At 40.6% G+C, this 20669-nt stretch overlaps 1 protein-coding gene and 1 long non-coding RNA gene across 6 annotated transcripts in view; one reads left to right on the top strand and one right to left on the bottom strand.

The window, feature by feature from the left end:
- CMSS1 (cms1 ribosomal small subunit homolog) overlaps positions 1 to 20669 on the top strand; it is a 418629-nt gene that overhangs the window by 356922 nt on the left and 41038 nt on the right. The gene's annotated exons all lie outside the window — the stretch shown is intronic.
- LOC111753070 (uncharacterized) lies at positions 5936 to 9826 on the bottom strand. Its single transcript, XR_002787927.2, has 3 exons — positions 9720 to 9826; positions 8912 to 9002; positions 5936 to 7414 (listed from the first exon to the last, which is right to left on the bottom strand). It is a non-coding gene; the product is annotated as an uncharacterized LOC111753070 (long non-coding RNA).

Genomic DNA, 20669 nt, shown 5'->3' with positions numbered 1-20669 from the left:
CCTCGAGTCCATTGCTGCAGCCACTGTGTATTTTGAGTGCCTTCCAACCTAGGGGACTCATCTTCCAGTGCTATACTGGACAGTGATCCATAAGGTTTTCCCTGACTGATTTTCAGAAGTAGATTGCCAGGCTGAAACTAGCCCACCATGAGTGACCCCACTGGTATTTGAAATACTGGTGGCATAGCTTCCAGTATCATAACAACACGTAAGCCACTATAGCACAGCAAATTGACAGGCAGACTGGTTGTGAATCATCATATCTTAGTGTTGCCTGTTCTAGAAGTTCATAGAAATTGAATTATACAGAATGTATTTGTATCCTGTTTCTTTCACTCAGTAATGCTTTTGAGATTCTTTCATGTTGTTGCATATATTAGTAGTCCATGCCTTTTTATTGCTCAGTAGTATTCCATTATATGAATATACCGTAGTTTATTTATCTGTTCTCTGGTTGATGGCATCTATCACATGGCTTTTCTTTTATTATTATATCATGCAGTAAAACTGACCCTTTTCTTATTTTAGTATACTGTTCTGTGAATTTTAACTTATGTATAGATTTGGGTAACCGCTGCCACAATCAGTATGCAGACAGTTTCATCACCCCAGAAAACTCCCTGGTCCACCCCTTTATAGTTCCATACTCCTGCCACCCCAGCCCCTGGTAACCTTAGAATTATTCTCTATCACTATCATATCACATTGCAGTTTAGTTGTTTATACACGTCTGCCTTTCTCACTATGTCGTCAGCTTCTCAGAGTAAGGACCACATCTCATTCACCTGGCCTCCTTGGGACTTTGTACATCACAGGTGCTCCTTGAATATTTAAAGGATGGATGAAGTAACGTCCATGTGGCCACATCATGAATCTGTTCATAATTCCCAGGAGGGGAAGCCAAGTAGAAGGTGAAGAAAGCCAACGTTCACTTAATTCTTTTCAAGAAAAACCTAGCTCCTTTTTTTTTCTCACAGCAGTACCGACTATGATTTTAAGAAATTCTGAAGAGTGCTGTCTGGTAATCTCCACTCAAGAGAATATGTGAAATCACACAAAATGAGTCATCTCCCCATAAAAGAGCCCAACAAATGCTTAATTATACCAAAAATATTACAGTTAAGTCTGAACATGGAAAAATCAAGAAGGAAAAGTTAAACACGCTTCTTGGTCTACCTATTTCTAAGAATATTCTAGAAGTCTAAAATTCTCCCCCAGAGGCTGTAATATATTTTCCAGGTGTTCTTTGGTCTGTCAGGACCCTGTACGCGGTATTTAGAGAAACTCTGTATTCACACTGTTACTTTTGACTGAGGTTTTGTTTTCCATTCTTTCCTCTAGACAGTGTCATCTTTATCTGAAATTTGTTTCACTAAAGCCATTATTGCTGCAAGTGATACTTGGTTCCTGTAACTAGTACCTTCCCAAGAGCATAGGCTGTTCTTTTCAGTTTAAACTTTCTTTTTCTTTTCTTTCCCTCAGTGTTTATTGGTGTTTCCTTTTTCATTAATCACATTACTGAAATTACTCTATGTTCTTCTTAACCTCTTAATTTTACCCGCCAGGCCATTCTCTCTTAAGAATGGAGCCCTTTGCCAGCTTGTCATATTTCTTTAAGCAAATAAATTTTCCCCATATGCCTAGCATATATCCCTGAGCCCCCTTTTAAAGCTGGAATGGGGAAACAGCTGTTTCTGAATTCCTATAAAGTGTGTCCTGTGTTATAGTCCACCGTGGACAGCTGTATTTTGATGTCTGCAATATTACTTGGTGCTTGAAATGGTGAATTTCCAGGACCTGAATTTCCCTCTCACATATGGAAAACAGTAGATTAATTCTACTAGATATTTCAGTGTGTTACACAGGCCATGAGGTCTACTCTATAGCTTGTTTTAGAAGCTGCCGAAGGAATCGTTGGGAAGAAATGCCTTCTTCAAGCACAAGGAAGTTTTTAACTGTCAAGATTGGAGTTAGGTGATCATCTCACTCAGTGTTTCCTCAAGCGTTTATTGAATATATCTGCTAGACTCTATTGCTACCGGCAGAGCAGACACGGTCTAGCAGGGAAGGCATGCACTTATAATGCGATACAGTGAGTGTCCTATTCGAAGGACACCTGAGCTACCAGCTGCCCGGAGCAGTAGGGCTTGGCAGACTTTGCCGGGGAGGACTGCCTGTTTCTGTATAGAAAGTTTCTTTGGAACATAGCCACGCAGAGTTGTGTAGCTGTGACGGAGATCGTATAGGTCACAAGCCTAAAGTATTTTCTGTCTGACCCTTTAATAAAAAATTTGCTCACCTCTGCCTTAGAGAGGGAGTGCTAATGAAGTATAGGGTCACCAAAGGAAAGGGTAGTGGAGGACAGCCTGGAGGATGCCAGCATTTTAAGGGATGGGGCGTGAAGAGATGAGTGGAGAACCAGACCTTACTGTACCAGAAAACAAAGGGGGGGAGAGCATCAAAAAGGTGAGGGGACATCAGGGACAAATGCCCCAGGGCAGTCATCAGAGGAGGATGATGACCACAACAAGTGTTGCCTGGGAATTTACTCTGTGCCAGACTGTGAGCTATGCAGTTATGTTCATCATGTCAGGACTCAATATGACAATCCTATGAGGTAGGCACCGTCAAATATCCCCATTTTATAGACGAGCGAACTAAGGCACAGAAAAATCAAGTGGCTTGTCCCAAGCCACACAGCTTGTATATGGCAGAGATAGGGTTCTAATATGGGCAACCTGACTCCAGAGAACCTGTGATTTTAGTCTAGTCCCTGTTCCATATTGATTTGACAGGACAATTTGGTATCATTAGCAAGGGTACTTTCAGTGGTATAATACTTTCATTACCTTTTTTTTTTTTTTTGATGGCATGTGTTTTCAGTATTGTAATGCCTACTTACTAATTGAGTATGTTTCAATTTTGGGTTGGTAATCTGGTAATACAAGCCACCAATACAGCAAGTGGCACTCTGGTGCCACTGATCTGTGGTATGGCAATATACCACTAAGAACTAAATAGAGAATTTATTGCGGGTGCCTTTCCATTAGGTTACATGGGGAACCTCTGGTTTTCCAAATATGACCCAGAAAAAACAAAACAAACCCATCAGGGCTCCCTAACTATCACACAGGAAAGCCATGATTATGCTTGCAAGCCTTACCTCACAGAAATAAAGGGGAAAAAGGCAAAAGTTTATAAAACTAACATATCACCTATTAGAATGCTCAACCTACACAACAATCAGGTTCCACCTTGGGTCTGCCAAGCTTCACGCATTTCAAAAGGGACTCATCTTGAGGCTAAATGCCTTAGAACAGAATAATGTACAACCTCTGAGGTCCAGAGGCATAAAAAGTGGGTGGTATACCATTAAACCCATCCTAAGTAAAGAGATAATGGAGGGAAAGGTAGCTTCAAACAAGTGATAATGATGTTCACCCTGAGCCCAGTAGTTATACTGTTCTAAGTGTCTTACACCAACTCATTTAATTGTCTCAGCCTCCCTGTTTTATGTATAAGGAAACTGAAACACAGAAAGATGAAATAACTTGCCCAAATAGCTGGTGAGTGGCAGATCTGTGACATGAACCAAGGCAGTTGGCTGTGGATCCTCTGCTTGACCACGACTCTATGCTGAGCTTCAGTAGGATTTAAGGTTGGCCATGGATGGTGAGAAGCCCTGGTGATGCACTGGTTAAGAGCTATGGCTGCTATCCAAGAGGCCAGCAGTTTGAATCCACCAGCCACTCCCTGGAAGCTCTGTGAGGAAGTTCTGCCCTGTCCTGTAGGGTTACTGTGAGTCAGAATCGACTCGATGGTAACAGGTCTTGGTTTGGTAGATGGTGAACAAGATTTTTACAGAGGCTGGAGGCAGATAGGACACTGTAGGGGAAACAGCTTGGTGCCTGACTTAGCCTGACCTCTGTTCCTACATCCCTGCTGGCCTCCATCCATCCCCAGCCCTTTTTCTCAGCTGTCTTAGAGGTCTCGGCCTGAATCTGGCTCTTCTTTCCTTGCTAGTCCCTGTGTCCCAATGTGGTAGCCATTTAGGAAAAAGGAGAAGGAGGAGCATATTATTTTTGAATAATATTACTACAGTAACTAAAACAATAAGGAGCCCTGGTGGCACAGTGGTTAAAGTGCTCTACTGCTAACCAAAAGGTCGGTGGTTCAAACCAGCCAGCCACTCAGTGGGAGAAAGATGTGGCAGTCTGCTTCCATAAAGATTACAGCCTTGGAACCCCTATGGGTCACTTCTAGTCTGTCCTGTAGGGTCACTATGAGTTGAAATTGAATCGACTTGACGGCAATGGGTTTTTTAAAACTAAAACAGTATGATTCCAGGAAGATCGTACATAGTATATGTATGATTTGCATTTTAGTTACATGAAAGTACCCTCACAAGACAGTGAAGATGGGAAGGATCATTCAGCAAGTGATGCTAGGGCAACTTATTAAATATTTGAAAAGGTCATAAAGTTAGAGCTTCACCTCATACAATACAACAGCATCTACTCCATATGGATTTCCATTAGAAGTTAAAAAAAAAAAAAAGATTAAACCATTAAAAAAAAATCTATAAAAATATCTATCTTGGGATGGGAAGAATTTTTGTAAGCGTAAAGCACTAAAAAAAAAAAAACTGATACAGTTGGTTTCATTCTCATTTAAAACATCTGTAGATCAAAAATGAAATAACTAAAAAAAAATTATTTTAACATTAAAAGGCTCATACAAATTGATAAGGAAAACATTAAAACTATCACTGATAAGTGAACATGGTTTAAAAACATTCACACAATAAATACAGATGGCTAGTAAGAAGAGTAACGTGTTTAGCCTCACTCGCAGTCAAATGAAATAGTTAATATTCAGTGTTTGCTTGAGTGTGATGAAACGCTGTGTTGACGGCTTGTAAATTGACCCAAACCTTCTGAAAAGCAGTTTAGAAGTCATTAAGACTCTTTAAAAAAAGTGCATACCATTTTACAATGTGATTTTCCTTCTAGAAATCTATTCTAATTAGAAATACATAAAAGTTTATATATAAAGATGTTTATTACACTATATAAGGGCAAAATTTTGGAAATAATCTCCATAATGATTGAAGAACAAATAAAACATAGCGCAAGCAAACGATGGTTTGTTATATATCCGTTCCCATCAAGTCGATAGCGACCCTAGAGGACAGGTGGGGTTTCTAAGGAGCAGCTGGTGAATTTGAACTGCTGACCTTTTGGTTAGCAGCTCAGCTCCTGGTTTGTTGTCATGAAAAATGTTTTTCAAGGCTATTGAGTGACATGGGAAAAGGTGTATGATATAATATTAAGGGATAAAGTATTTATATATGCTGTATAATTCCAGGTTAAGACCTATGAGCCAGAATTGAGGCAATGGATTTAGGGTTTTTTTGTTTTTTTGTTTTTTTGATATAAAGTTTTTGGTATAATTCCACATATATAAAAAACCAAACCCGTTGCCATCGAGTGGATTCCGACTTATAACGACCCTGTGGGACAGAGTAGAACTGCCCTGTAGTTTCCAAAGAGTGCCTGGTGGGTTCGAACTGCTGACCTTTTGATTAGCAGCCGTGGCACTTAACCATTACACCACCAGGCTTTTTGTGTGTGTGTGTGTGCATGTGTGTGTATGCACACGTGTGTGGCGTAGTGGTAGCACTGGGCTGCTAACTGAAAGGTCAGCAGTTAGAACCTACCAGCCCAAGGGAGAAAGGTCTGTTGCTGTGAAGATTTACAGCCTTGGAAACCCTACGGGGCAGTTCTACTCTGTCCTATCTGGTTGCTGTGAGTTGGAATCGACTCCACAGCAGCAGGATTTGCCTATATACCCATACACACACAGAGGCAGAACGAAAATAAATGCATTCCTGCATCAAAATTATAACAGTAGGTTTTTTTTATAGTGGGACCATTAGTAATGTTTGTTTCTTTTTACTCTTTTATATTTTCTGACACCTCTGAAGTAAGTATGTATTATTTTTACGTCAAGAAAAAGGGTAAACAAATTCTCGTAAAAAGACCAGACTTAATGGTCTGACTGAGACTAGAAGGACCCTGGTGGTCGTGGCCCCCAGACCTTCTGTTGGCCCAGGACAGGAACCATTCCCAAAGGCAACTCTTCAGACAGGGATTTGACTGGACAATGGGATGGAGAATGATGCTGGTAAGGAGTGAGCTTCTTGGATCAGGTGGACACTTGAGACTATGTTGGCATCTCCTGTCTGGAGGGGAGATGAGAGGGTGGAGGGAGTTAGAAGCTAGCGAAATGGACACGAAAAGAGAGAGTGGAGCGAGGGAGCAGGCTGTCTCATTGGGGGAGAGCAATTGGGAGTATGTAGCAAGGTGTATATAAGTTGTTGTGTGAGAGACCAACTTGACTTGTAAACCTGCACTTAAAGCACAATAAAAATTAAAAGAAAAAGGGTAAAAAAAAAGTCTTGAAAAGTGATGGTTCCACCAAATTGATATAATCAGTATAGTATTGACAGAGTCCCTAGGTGGTGCAAATAGGTAATGCACTCAGCCGCTAACCAAAAGATTGGAGGTTCAAGTCCACCCAGATGTGCCTCAGAAGAAAGGCCTGGCAACCTGTTCCCAAAAAATCAGCCATTGAGAATCCTATGGCGTGCCATTCTGGTCTGACACACATGGAGTCACTCTGAGTTGAGTTGACTTGATGGCAACAGGTTCCCCCCTCCCCATAATTTTGACAAATCTTGTTTTAGTGTCTCTGATTTATTTGTTTCATTATGCCATCCTACCATGTAAGACCTCAGAGCTGTGGTTCTTAAAGATCATTCCAAAGACATACCCTCCTCTGTAACTTGCCATGTGACTGGTGATTAACTAATAGGCTGAAATCCTTACACCCATGTTTACCAGCAGGAGACTGTAAGGATGAAGCAATGAAGTTCATTGTCCTAAGCCTGTCAGAAAGGCAGTTAAGATCTGGCTTTTTCCACTGAGAGACAGGGTCAGAAGGTTGAGCTTTGTGAAGCAGGGCAGAGAAACATTCCACCCACCTTTGACTGTTCACAGGATGTGCACCAGGGGCATAGGTGAAGTCCTCCACCAGGTGGGTGAAATCTCTGTGAAGGCCGTAGGGCATGCTTTCACAGAAACAGGTGCTTTTCCACTGTAACATCCCGCTTCTTGGATCACACTTTATAACAAGTGTGAGTGGATTACAGGTCTAGCTGCGGCTTCATGGGCTCTTTCCTCCTGAAATTTCTCTTCCAGGGATGTGATGTAACTCCCATATTCATGTAATAGGACTGTGTTCACCCATATTTTTCAAAAAAGTTACCTTATCCCTCTGTATTTCAACGTTCTGCCTCACTCTGGAAATTTTGACATGCCCAGGGTGGATAGCATTTTTAGTAGAAATTGGCCTGAACCAAAAAAAAAAAAAAAGAACCATAAATCACAGCAGTGTTACTTCATCATTCCCGCACAAGAAAACTATGGCATAATGGGATTTGCCCAAGATCACAAAAGATGGAACTAGAATCTTGGTCTCCTAGGACCTCAGCCATCACTCACTGCTCTATACCAGCATCTCCCAAACTGTGGACACAGAGCACCGTCCTGGAAGGTGTTAACAGGTGCACCTGAAAGAGCAGTGTTCAGGGGCCAAACATGCTTGAGGTGGACCTCATCCCCTACCCTCACTTGGAGGCTCATGATGCGTGTTAACGTATTAAAGAACTCCTGCAATAAGAAAACCTTTTTGCCTGTCATTTCCCAAATGTAACTGAACAGAGAAGACCGTTTTCAGCGCACGCTGCAAAGCAGAGTTCCACGGACGCTGTGTGAGAACTGCCTGGCCGCTCTGGTAGATTTGGTGGCATAGTATTTAAGAACCGACTCCAGATCCAAACTGCCTTGGTCTAAAATCCGGCACTCTTTCTCTCTGAGTATCCTTGAGGAAGTGCCTCAGTTTCTGCAGCTGCGAACAGGGGATATTTACAGTACACATCATAGAAGACTGCTAGGGGATTAAATGAGTTAATGGAGGTAAGGCATTTAGAACAGTGTTTGCACAAAGTAAGGCCTGTATAAGAATTATTACCAAAGTTCTTATTTTCCATTCCAAGAACAGAGATTTCGTGTGTCAAGTATTGTTGTTATGTGCCGTCAAGCCAAGCCCAACTCATATTAACCCTATAGGACAGAGGAGAACTGCCTCTAGGGTTTCCTAGGCTGTGATCTTTATGAGAGCAGACTGTCACATCTTTCTCCCAAAGAGAGCCTGGTGGGTTCAAACCATTCAACCACAGCGCCACCAGGGTTCCTTGTATCAACTATGCTCAACCAATTAACATAACAATTATCTTAAGGCCCGGAATTCCACTGCCAGCATCCACAGTCCTAGTCACCTAACTCTAACTGCAATGGTTGACCAGAAAAGGTTGAATTTAAAGTATTCACTGGAAAACTCCCCCAAATCCGTAATTGTCCCAACATTTAAAGCAAGGTGGGAAGGAAGAAGGCTGGAGCTGTAACACAGAAGACTAAAGTCAGAGTCGTGTTGCCCAAGGTGATATATCTTCTTTTTTTTTTTTCTCCTTAATCTGAAAAGAAAGTAAAATAAGAGGGAGGGAAGTACCTATTGCAGGACAGCAGGGAGGCAGCTGTTCTGCCTGCGAACTTATCCTCTGGTACCCGCATGGTCTCCACTGTGCTCTGTAACCTACAGGCCAGGCAGCTCCTGCGGCACCTTTCCACGTCTGCTGCAGGTCAGGCTTCTGTGGTGCTGAGGGCCTTGCCCCAAGGGGGCTGCACTTCCTGAGGCCACACTGATCTTCATCTGTGAGTCTTGCAAAACCAGAGTGAAGGCCAGGGCCTTTCCTGTGCGGGTTGTTAAAAGTAAATAAATCATTACTAACCTGGAGCTGTCAAACTTTTGGAGAAATAACCTTCATGGTTCAGTTCTGCAGACGTGGAAGCGACAACAGAAATCTGTAGCAGTTAAGCTCCCTACAAAAAGAAGGTAAAATGTTTCTCTTCAATCATGTCTCTTTGAGACAATCGTCTTGGCCTTGGGAGTCCCTGGATGGTCCAAACAGTTAATGCACTTGGCTCTTAACTCAGTTTCAACTTTAGGGTCCTCCCAGAGGCGCCTCTGTCAGTTTTTGAAAACCCCACGGAGCACAACTCTGCTGTGATACACACGGGGTCATCATGACTCAGAATCAACTAGATGGCAACTAGTCTTGTTGGTCTTAGCGCTTTTTCTCAAATTTTCAGGACTCAAAGTCACTTCATTTCAGAGTTGCGCCATCTTATTGCAAAGTTTCTAATTTTTCTCTGTGGGAACTGGCGACTTACTTTGTAAATGAACTCTGGATTCATTGCTAGGGACGTCCTTAGCCCTGAAAATAGGAGCATTGTTGGAATGAGGATCAGGCTTTGCAGTTGCCACTAAACAAAAAACCCATCGCTGTAGAGTCGATTCTGGCTCATAGTGACCCGATGGGACAGAGTAGAACTCCCTCATGGGGTTTCCAAGGAGCGGCTGGTGGATTCGAACTGCCGACCTTTCGGTTAGCAGCCAACGCTTATCCACTGCGCCACCAGGGCTCCACACAGTCGCCGCTAGAAATGGCAAAATAACAGAAAAAGAGATAACAATCCCACTCGTCATTTTGGTTCAGAATAACAAGAAAACTCCTAAACCAACTCACAGAGACTTACGTTAGGAAGCATCTGTTGTGTGAAGTCTTTTGGAGAGGGGAAGAAGTGACAGGAAGGCTGAGAGACGGAGAAGGTAGACTATGCTCAGTTTCTTGCTGTAGTTAAGAGACTGAAGAAGCAAAAAGGAAAAGGCCCTTGGTTTTCTTTTGTTCTGCTAGGAAAAGCAGAACAAAAGAAAACCAAGGGGCGTGATGCTGTGCTAATGTAAAGTTTGATAAACCACTAAGATGGCTGTGAGCCTGGAGAGGACTGAAAGGCTCTGAGCCTGGGGAGGACTCAGAAGCTCTGAGGCTGGGGAGGACTGAAAGGCTCTGAGCCTGGGGAGGACTGAGATGGCCCCGAGCCTGGGGAGGACTGAGATGGCCCCGAGCCTGGGGAGGACTGAAAGGCTCTGAGCCTGGGGAGGACTGAGATGGCCCCGAGCCTGGGGAGGACTGAAAGGCTCTGAGCCTGGGGAGGACTGAGATGGCCCCGAGCCTGGGGAGGACTGAGATGGCCCCGAGCCTGGGGAGGACTGAAAGGCTCTGAGCCTGGGGAGGACTGAGATGGCCCCGAGCCTGGGGAGGATTGAGATGGGCCTGTCCTGCCCCTTGGAGCCTCGGGCTGTGTGACCAGAAAGGGCCCAGCCTGTGCTGCTCTGAGTAAGTCCCTCAAGGCGACCAAGTCCCTCAAGGCGACTGGGTCCCTCAAGGCGACCGGGTGCCTGGATTGTGCGTGACCATCTCAGGCTTGGGTTTGCTGCGCTCCCTGACGCCTCCTTCACTGAATCCTTCATTTTCATATTAGATTCATTTCCCATCTTCCCTCCCCATTTCCATTCTCAGTGAAAGTTGTAATTACTGGCTAATAACCTTTTAAACCCCTCACTGTCAGTCAATTCCAACTCATAGTGACCCTATAAAAAGTAAAACTGCCCGCCCCATAGGGTTTCCAAGGAGCACCTGGTGGATTCAAACTCTCGACATTTTGGTCAGCAGCCGGGCTCTTAACCACTGTGCCACCAGGGCCCCACTTGCTGATCATAACCCTAAAGTAGTCTTATTTCTTCTTTAGGGAAGGTCTTTATACGGGAGGTGAACTTGAGCTGGATTTTGGAAGATGGGGTTATGTTTTGATAGAAAAGGAGAGGACAAGTATAAAGGGAGAGTGGGCATTCCCAACAGTCAGTGTAAATGAGGTGCACTCAGACAGGCTGCCTCTTTACTGGAGTATCCTAACTGGTGTAAGCCTTTGGGCTGTTGTGTTGTATTTTTTCAGGGTATATCTGCAGTATATCTGTATATCTGTAGTAGCTCTTGTGAGAAGCGTGGAGAAGCAACGAAGGATGGTGCTTCCTATTAGTGTAGATGGAGTCAGAATTGAGGGCACAGCTGGGCTTCTCTCTGCTTGTCTCCACCCCCCTTATTCCCCACCATTGCCTCCTCTCCCCTCCCCTCCTTTTCTCTGCTCTCCTCTCCCCTGTGACCTGTATTGCTGGCTTGGTCTTAAGGCCTTCACTGGGTTTAGTCTCACGGTCCTGTCCTTTGGATGTGGGAATTGTGTTCTTTCCCAGTGATGCTGGTGGGAGTCTCTTAATGAGCTGGGAACATGGTTCTTGAAGAGTAGTTCCCGGCCCTGGTTTTCCTGGCCAAATAAAACATTCTGGCTCCTAGGGATGAGTAATTTTAGCAAAACACTTTAGGCTGTTTAAGTACAGCTGTGTCTCCAGCATTAGTTTTCAGTGTGTATAGCATCGATATCTCAGAAAACTGCTAACCACCTGTAGAAATATAGAAACCAAAAGCCATATCCGTTGCCATTGAGTCAATTCCAACTCATGATGACCCCATGTGTGCCAGAGTTGAACTGCACCCCAAATGGTTTTCCAGAAGACCCACATAAAAAAAAGTAAAATCGAACTAAATTAAACAGATTAAAAAAAAAAAATAGGGTCACAGCATAATAATAATAATAATAAATAGAATAGAATAATTCAACAGGAAGCTATAACAGTTCTAAGTTGTACATATGCACCTAATATAGAACAAAATATGTAAATGAAAACTGGTAGAATTACTAGAAAAAAGGGGCAAATTTAAAATAAGAGTAGGAGATGTTAAAACACACAAATATTCAAAAAGATGTAACAGATTTTCACAAGTTTATCTATGATCAGATACAGAACACTGCACCTAACAACTAGAAACTATCCATTCTTTTCACACACACACACACACACAAATCCTGAAACATTTTTTAAAATTAACCATGTACTAGGGCAGAGGTTGGCAAACTATGGCCCGTGGGCCAAATCCTGCAGCGGCCTGTGTTTGTGAAGAGTTTGTTTGAACATAGCCATGCCCATTCATTTACATACTGTCTAGGCTGCTTTTGCTCACTACAAAGCAGAGTTGAGTAGTTGCAACCAAGACCAGATGGCTCACAAACCCTAAATTTATTTACTATATGGTCCTTTACCAAAAAAATTAAATTGAATTAAAAACATATATGTTTGGAAACCGAAAAATACATTCCTAAATAACTCATAGAGCCCTGTGGTGCAGTGGTTAAAGACCTTGGCTGCTAACCAAAAGGTTGGCAGTTCGAATCCACCAGCTGCTCCTTGGAAACCCTATGGGGAAGTTCTGCTCTGTCCTATAGGGTTACTATGAGTCGGAATCAAGTCAATGGCAATGGGTTTGTTTTTTTTTTAATAACTCATAGGTCAAAGAAAAATCATAATGGAAACTAAAAAAATATATAGAACTAAATGATAATGAAAATGCTATAATACTAAAATGTGGTATGCAGCTGAAGCTGTATTTTAGAGGGAATGTGTAGCCTTCATGTTTACATTAGAAAAGGAGAAAAAGACTAAATTACAAAATTAATCAAGTAAACATAAATGAAGTAAAGAACAGAAATTAGTATACGAGAAATCAAAGATACAACAGAACATATGAATAAATACAAAACCTAGTTCTTGAAAGTAGTGTCTAGAGTCTTAAAAGCTTGTGAGCAGCCATCTAAGATACTCCACTGGTCCCACCCCATCTGGAGCGAGGGAGAATGAAGAAAACCAAAGACACAAGGGAAAGATTAGTCCAAAGGACTAATGGACCACAAGTACTACAGCCTCGACTAGACTGAGTCCAGCACAACTAGATGGTGCCTGGCTACCACCAGTGACTGCACTGACAGGGATCACAATAGAGGATGCCGCACAGAGCTGTAGAAAAATGTAGAATAAAATTCTAACTCACAAAAAAGACCAGACCTACTGGTCTGACAGAGACCGGAGAAACCCAGAGAGTATGGCCCCCAGACACCCTTTTAACTCAGTACTGAAGTCATTCCTGAGGTTTTCACCATGCAGCCAAAGATTAGACAGGACTGTAAAACAAAACAAGACTAAATGAGCACACCAGCTCAGGACGAGAAGGCAGGAGGGGACAGGAAAGCTGGTAACAGGGAAACCCAAGGTTGAAAAGGGGAGAGTGTTGACATGTCATGGGATTGGCAACCAATGTCACAAAGCAATATGTGTATTAATAGGTTAACGAGAAGCTAGTTTGCTCTGTAAACCTTCATCTAAAAAAAGTACAATTAAAAAAAAGAAAAGAGAAAGCCTAGTTCTTTAAAAAGAAAAACATCTAGCAAGGTTTCCCAAAAGGAAAGTGCAAATAAACAACAGGAGAAGAGAAAAATCTGTTCTCACCAATAAATATGAAAAGTTAGACAAAATGACTAGTTGTCTAGAAAAATAACATGCCAAACCTGAGTTAAGGAGCAATAGACAAACCTGGACCGTATAACACTTAAAATCATATGACCATCAAACATTGAAACAGTACATTCAAACATGCTTATAAAGAGCATGCTAGACTCTGTGCTTTTACTGATAAATCTTACCAAACGTGAAGGAACAGGTAACCTCGACTGTATACAAACGATTTTAGAGGATAGAAAAAGAGATGTTTCCAACTCTTTTATGAGGTTAATATAACTGTAATACCTAAACCAGACAAAGACAGCCCAGGAAAGGAAAACTATATGTCAGTCTCAGTTTTGAACAGAGATGAAAACAATATTACATAGAATATTAACCAAAAAGCCAGCTATGTATAAAATATATATATACACATATATATGTCAGGACCAATTGGGATTTATTTGAGGAGTAACATTTCCCATTTTCCCAGTGCCGTCCTATTTTTATAATTCACTACATTAACAGATTATAGAAGAAAACTCACATAATCATCTCCATAAATGTAAAAACAAAATGCACTATTTAAATGTAAATCAAATACCTATTCATGTTTAAATGTAAATCAAATACCTATTCATGTTTAAAAAATAAAAACAATAGACAAACCTCCTAGCAAATGAGGAATTGAAGGAAACTTCTTTAAGCTTACTGTGAGGAGCATCTTTTACTGCAAAAGTCATGTGGGGGTTAAAATCATGGTCCCTGCCACCATCTGGGGTTCAGGTCCCAACTCCTTTATTTTTCATTGTTGTTGTTGAGAATATACACAGAAAACATCCACCAATTCACCAGTTTCTACATGAACCACCTGTTGACACTGATGACATTCTGCAGGTTGTGCAACCACTCTCACCTTCCTTTCCTGAGTTTTCCTCTCAACATAAATTCACTGCCCCCTGAGATTCCTGTCTAATTTTTTGAGTTGCTATTGTCAATTTGATCCCTTATAGGTAGTTCTTCAAAGAGTATCATGCTCAGAGCAGACATTTTTTACTAGTTAAGCTAAACTATTATTTGGTTTTAAGAAGACTTTAGGGGATGTCTTAGTCATCTAGTGCTCCTGTAACAGAAATACCACAAGTGGATGGCTTTAACAAAGAGAAATTAATTTTTCTAACAGTCTAGAGGCCAGAAGTCCAAATTCAGGGTGTGAGCTCCAGGGGAAGGCTTTCTTTTGTGTCGACTTTGGAGGAAGCTCCTTCTTATCGATCTTCCCCTGGACTTCCTTCTCATCAGTCTTCCTCTGGGCTACCAGCTTCTCCTCACAGGAACCCTGGGTCCAAAGGACACGCTCTGCTCCTGGTGCTCCTTTCTTGGTGGTATGAGGTCCTCCATTCTCTGTTTGCTTCCCTTTCATCTCTTGTAAGATAAAAAGGTAGTACAGGCCTACCCCAGGGAAACTCCCTTTACATTGTTCAGGGATGTGACCAGAGCAAGGGTGTTACATCCCACCCTAATCCTCTTTAACCGCAGGCAATGATTATGATTTATAACACATAGGAAAATCACAAAATGGAGGACAACCACACAATACTGGGAATCATGGCCTAACCAAGTTGGCATGTATTTTGGGGGAATACAATTCAATCCATGACTGGGAATATTTTTGGCTTAAGGTTCAAATGTTATCTAAGGGCAATAGTTTCTGGGGTTCATCCAACCTTCTGACTCCAGGAAGTCTGGAGTCCATGAATATTTGAAATTCTGTTGTGCATTTCCCCGCTTTTGATCAGGCTTCTTCTATAGATTCTTTGACTAAAGTGTTTGATAATGGTAGCCAGACACCATCCACTTCTTCTGGTGTCATGGCAAAGGAGGCAGTTGTTCATGGAGGCAATTGGTCACACATTCCACATCCTCCTTCTATTCCTGACATTCCTTCTCCAGCTCTGCTATTTATTAGTTGTGTAATCTTGGGCAAATATTATAAATTAAAAAAAAAAAAAAAAACTTTCATCATTTTAGCTTTTATCATTGCTTTTTTTGAAGTCAGATTTATTAAGGAATAATTTACATATAATAAAACTAACACTTTTAGTGCACAGTTCTATGAGTTTTGACTAATGCATATAGTTGTGTAACCACTACCACATCAAGAGATCAAACATTTCCATCACCCCAGAAAGTCCCTACCTCTAGTCCCTGGTAACCACTGATCTGTTTTCTGTCCCTATTGTTTTACCTTTTCCAGAATGTCATATAAACGAAATCATACAGCATTAGCTTTTTTCAAAAGCCTAGCTTCTTTTCTTGTTGTTGCTAGGTGCTGTCGAGTTGGTTCCAACTCATAGCAACCCTATATGTACAATGGAAGGAAACGCTGCCCAGTCCTGTGCCATCCTCATGATCATTCTTATGCTTGAGCCCATTGTTGCAATCACTGTGTCAGTCCATCTCATTGAGGGTCTTCCTTTTTTCACTTACCCTCCACGTTACCAAGCACAATGTTCTTCTCCAGGGATTGGTCCCTCCTGATAACATGTCCAAAGTATGTGAGACGAAGTCTCTTTATCCTTGCGTCTAAGGAGCACTCTGGTTGTACTTCTTCCAAGACAGATTTGTTAGTTCTTTTGGCAGTCCATGGTATATTCAATATTCTTGACCAATACCACAACTGAGAAATGTCAGTTCTTCTTCTGTCTTCCTTACTCAGCATCCAACTTTCACATGCGTATGAGGCGATTGAAAATACCATGCCTTGGTTCAGAAGCACTTTAGTCCTCAAAGCTTAGCATAACGCTTTTGAAATGGATCCATGTTGTATGTTTCAGTAGTTTGTCTTGTTCCTATTTTATTACGTAGTTGTACTACATTTTGTTTATCGATTCATCATTTGAATAACAATGAATTCTTTTCAGTTTTTGGTGATTATGAATAAAGGTGCTATAAACATTTGCATACAGGCTTTTGTTTTTTTTTTTTTAATTGTACTTTAGGTGAACGGTTACAGCACAAATTAGTTTCTTCTTCAAAAATGTATACACAAATTGTTTGGTGACATTAGTTGCAATCCCTGTGATGTGTCAGCACTCACTCCTTTACATCCTGGGTTCCCCATGCCCATTCATCCAGGTTTCCTGTCTCTTCCTGCCTTTTCATCTTTGCTTTTGGGCAGGTGTTGCTCATTTTGGTCTCATATACTTGATTGAACTAAGAAGCACGTTCCTCACGTGTGTTATTGTTTATTTTATAGGTAAGTCTAATCTCTGGCTGAAAAGTGGACTTTGGGAGTGGTTTCAGTTCTGAATTAGCAGGGTATCCAGGGGCCATAGTCTCTGGGGTTCCTCCAGTCTCTGTCAGAGCAGTAAGCCTGGTCTTTTTTTGTGAATTTGAATTTTGTTCTACATTTTTCTCCTGCTCTGTCTGGGACCCTCTACTGTGATCCCTGTCAGAACAGTCGATGGTGGTAGCTGGGCACCATCTAGTTCTCCTGGGCTCAGGCTGGTGGAGGCTGTGGTTCACATGGCCCATTAGTCCTTTGGACTAATCTTTCCCTTGTGTCTTTGGTTTTCTTCATTCTCCTTTGCTCTGGACAATAGGGGACAAATAGGTGTATCTTAGATGGCTACTCGCAAACTTTTTAGACCCCAGACACAACTCACCAAAGCAGGATGTAGAATATTTTCCTTATAAACTATGTTATGCCAATTGACCTAAGTGTCCCCCGAGACCATGGTCTCTAGCTCCCAGCCCCGGTAACTCAGTTCCTCACGGTGTTTGGGTCTGTCTAGGAAGCTTATATGACTTTGCCTTGGTCAAGTTATGCTGATTTCCCCTATATTATGCATTGTCTTTCCTGTCACCAAAGTTGACACTTGTCTACTATGTGGTTAGTGATTTCCCCTCCCCCCCTCCTCGTAACCATCAAGTGCATACCGGTTTTTATGTACATGTGTGTGCTTTTATTTTTCTTGGGTATATAGGTAGGAGTGGGTCATTGGTTCATATGGTAAATGTATGTCTAAAAATTTTTAAGAAATTATCAAACTTTTTTCCAAAGTGATTGTATCGTTCTGCATCTCAGAAATATATGAGGGTTCTAGGTGATCTGAATCCTCACCAAAACTTGCTATTTTGTTTGTTTGCTTGCTTGCTTATGTGGTTAGTCATTCAAGTAGGTGTGCAGTGGTATCTTATAAAGTACAGTATACGTTTCCCTAACAACTAATGATATTGAGCATCTTTTCACATATAATTTTTCATCTGTATATCTTCTGGATGATGTGTCTGTTCAGATCTTTTGTTCATTTTTTAAATGAGTTTTGAGAGTTCTTTATATATTCTGGATACAGTTCCTTTGTTGAATATGTGATTTGCCAATATTTCATCTCAGACTGTACCTTGTCTTTGTTTTTTATTTAACAGTATCATTAAAAGAGCCGAAGTTCTTAATTTTTTTCAGAAGCTCTTAATTTTTAATGAAGTCCAATTTATCTTTTTTTTTTTTCCCCTAGTGGTTGTGCTCTTGGTGTTGTATCTAAGAAATCGTTGCCTAGTGGGTTTTTAGCCCAAGGTTGCAAAGGTTTTCTTCTAAAAGTTTTATGATTTTTAAGTTTTACATTTAGGTCTGTGATCCATTTTTAGTTACTTATTTTTTTTTACTATTGTGTTTAGTGTGAGATATGAGTTAGCATACTTTTTATTTATTTGGTTGTTGGGTTTATTGGTTGGTTTTTTTTCCGTATGGATATGCAGCTGTTCTGTTGAAAACACTATTCTTTCTTCATTGAATTGCCTTTACACCTTTGTCAAAAATCAATTGACTATATATGTGTGCATCTACTTCTGGATTCTGTTCTGCTCACTGACCTATGTGTCAGTTCTTTGCAAATTCCACACTGGCTCGATTACTATTGTTGCTGTTGTTGTTGCTAGTTGCCATCCAATCGATTTGGACTTATAGCAACCCTGTGTGTGCAGAGTACAACTGCTCCATAACAAGGCTGTGACCTTTTAGAAGCAGATCACCAGGCCTGTCCTTTGAGGGACATCTGGGTGGTTTGAACTGCCAACCTTTCGGCTAGTAGTCAAGCACTTAGCCGTTTTTGCCACCCAGACACTCCTTTGATTACTGTGGTTGATTACTGTAGTCTATATAAAATATTGAAGCCAGGTAATGTGAGTTCTCCTACTTTGTTCTTTTTCAGAATCTGTTCAGGCTATTCTAGTTCCATATAAATTTTAGAATTAATTTATTGATACCTACCACATATCTTGCTAAGATTTTGATTTGATTTATGCTGAATCTGTAGATCAATTTGGGGAGAATTATCATCTTAATTTTTCAATCCGTGAACAAAGTATAGCTCTCCACTTATGTAGATCTTTAATTTTCACTGTCATGGCCTGTTTTGAAGTTTTCAGCATATGGGTATTTCACATATTTTATTAGATTTATATCTAAGTATTTAAGGGTTTTGCTGCTATATAAAAGGTAATGCTATTAAATTTAATTTCCAGTTGTTCATTGCTAGTACATAGAAATACAATTGATTTTTTTATATTGACCTGATATCCTATGACTTGTTAAATTCACGTATTAATTCTTTTGGCTTTTTGTAGATTCCACATAATTTTCTACATAGGCAATCATGTCATGTGCTAGTACAGACAGTTTTATTTCTTCCTCCCCCATCAGTATGTCTTTTATTTCTTTTTCTTGCCTTATTGCACTGGATAAGATCTCCAGTATGTTGAATAGAAGTGGTTTAAGAGTAGACATCCTTGACTTGTTCCTTATTTCAGAGGGAAAGCACCCATACTTTCACTTTAAATATTATATCAGCTGTAGTTTTTTTGTAGGTGCCCTTAATCAGTTTGACAAAGTTTCATCTGTTTCTTATTTGCTTAGAATTTTTCATTTTGAATATATTTTGTCAAATGTTTTTGTTACATCTTTTGATGATTAAATGATTTTTGTTCATTGGTCTGTTGATCATTATCATCTTTGCTGTTATTACTACTACATTTTAAAAACTATAAAAATCATATGCATACTACTAGATCTTTAACACTTTTTTAAAAAATAAAAAAGATACTTGTATTTACTCTTTCATTGTTTCTGTTCAATATTGTTCTAAAGGTCAAGTTTAGATAAGAGAAAGAAATGACATGTACAAATACCAGAAAAGACGAAATAATACTGTTCATGGTTGTAGGTGATAATATGGTACCTACATAGAAAATACAAAAGAATACACAGACCAACTGTGACAACTAATAAGCAATTTCAGCAAAGTACCTGGCCAGGGAAGAGCTAGGTTTTTGTGGAGCTTAAAGTTTATATGGAGCCCTCGTGGCATGGTGATTAACAGCTACAGCCACTAACCAAAAGGTTGGCAGTTCAAATCCACCAGCTGCTCCTTGAAAACTACTCCTTGGAAACCCTATGGGGCAGTTCTGCTGTGTCCTATAGGGTCACTATGAGTTGGAATTGACTTGAAGGCAACGGGTTTGGTTTTTTGGTTTAAAAGCTTATATAATTTGGGGGCCCTCTCTTGGAAACAATGCAAAATTACATATTATAAATTAAGTACAAAAGAAGTTATTTTAAATGAGAAGGAAACAACAGTAAATTACAGCTGTAAAATAATTGATGACTATCTCAAAATCTAAACAAATAACATAATATTTTCATTAATGGACTGCCTGACAGAGCTCTAAAATATTCTTTTTATGCTGTGCTTTTGACTGCAGGCTCTTTGATTACTTCTTCAAATGATAACAATTTTGTAATAATTTCTATAAAATGCACAGAAAGATAAATTCATCTTTCCTTTAGCGTGGTTGATTGGAATTTTTTTTAATCAGTGGAACTGAGATGCATTTGACTCCACAGACACCTTGCTGCAAACATGGAAATTCTAATAAATTCTCTTTCACTCATTCCCATCAAATAAGAATTTTTAAAAAGTATGATTTCTTTATCAGCATATATAGCGTACTATCTATTATATTCCTGACAGGAAAAACCTTCCATTTTGAACAGGCAAAAATTAGCACCTACTTACAATTTTACATTTCTGATGATTGGAAGAATTTTCCACAGACTAGTTTCTGGTTTCATGCCTTGCAAACCTGGTTCTCCTCCACTTTGCACATAGTTCTAGTGGCGTAGTTGTCATGACCTCCAACCTCTGGCTGGCCCTTTGTATCAGAATGTCCAGCGATTTGGCACAGGGTAATTGGAGTGTGCCTGG

This window comes from Loxodonta africana, chromosome 20, assembly GCF_030014295.1.
Source record: "Loxodonta africana isolate mLoxAfr1 chromosome 20, mLoxAfr1.hap2, whole genome shotgun sequence".
Lineage (NCBI taxonomy): Eukaryota > Metazoa > Chordata > Mammalia > Proboscidea > Elephantidae > Loxodonta > Loxodonta africana.
Note: the sequence above shows the minus strand (reverse complement) of the source record. Positions and strands in the feature narration are given on the sequence as shown.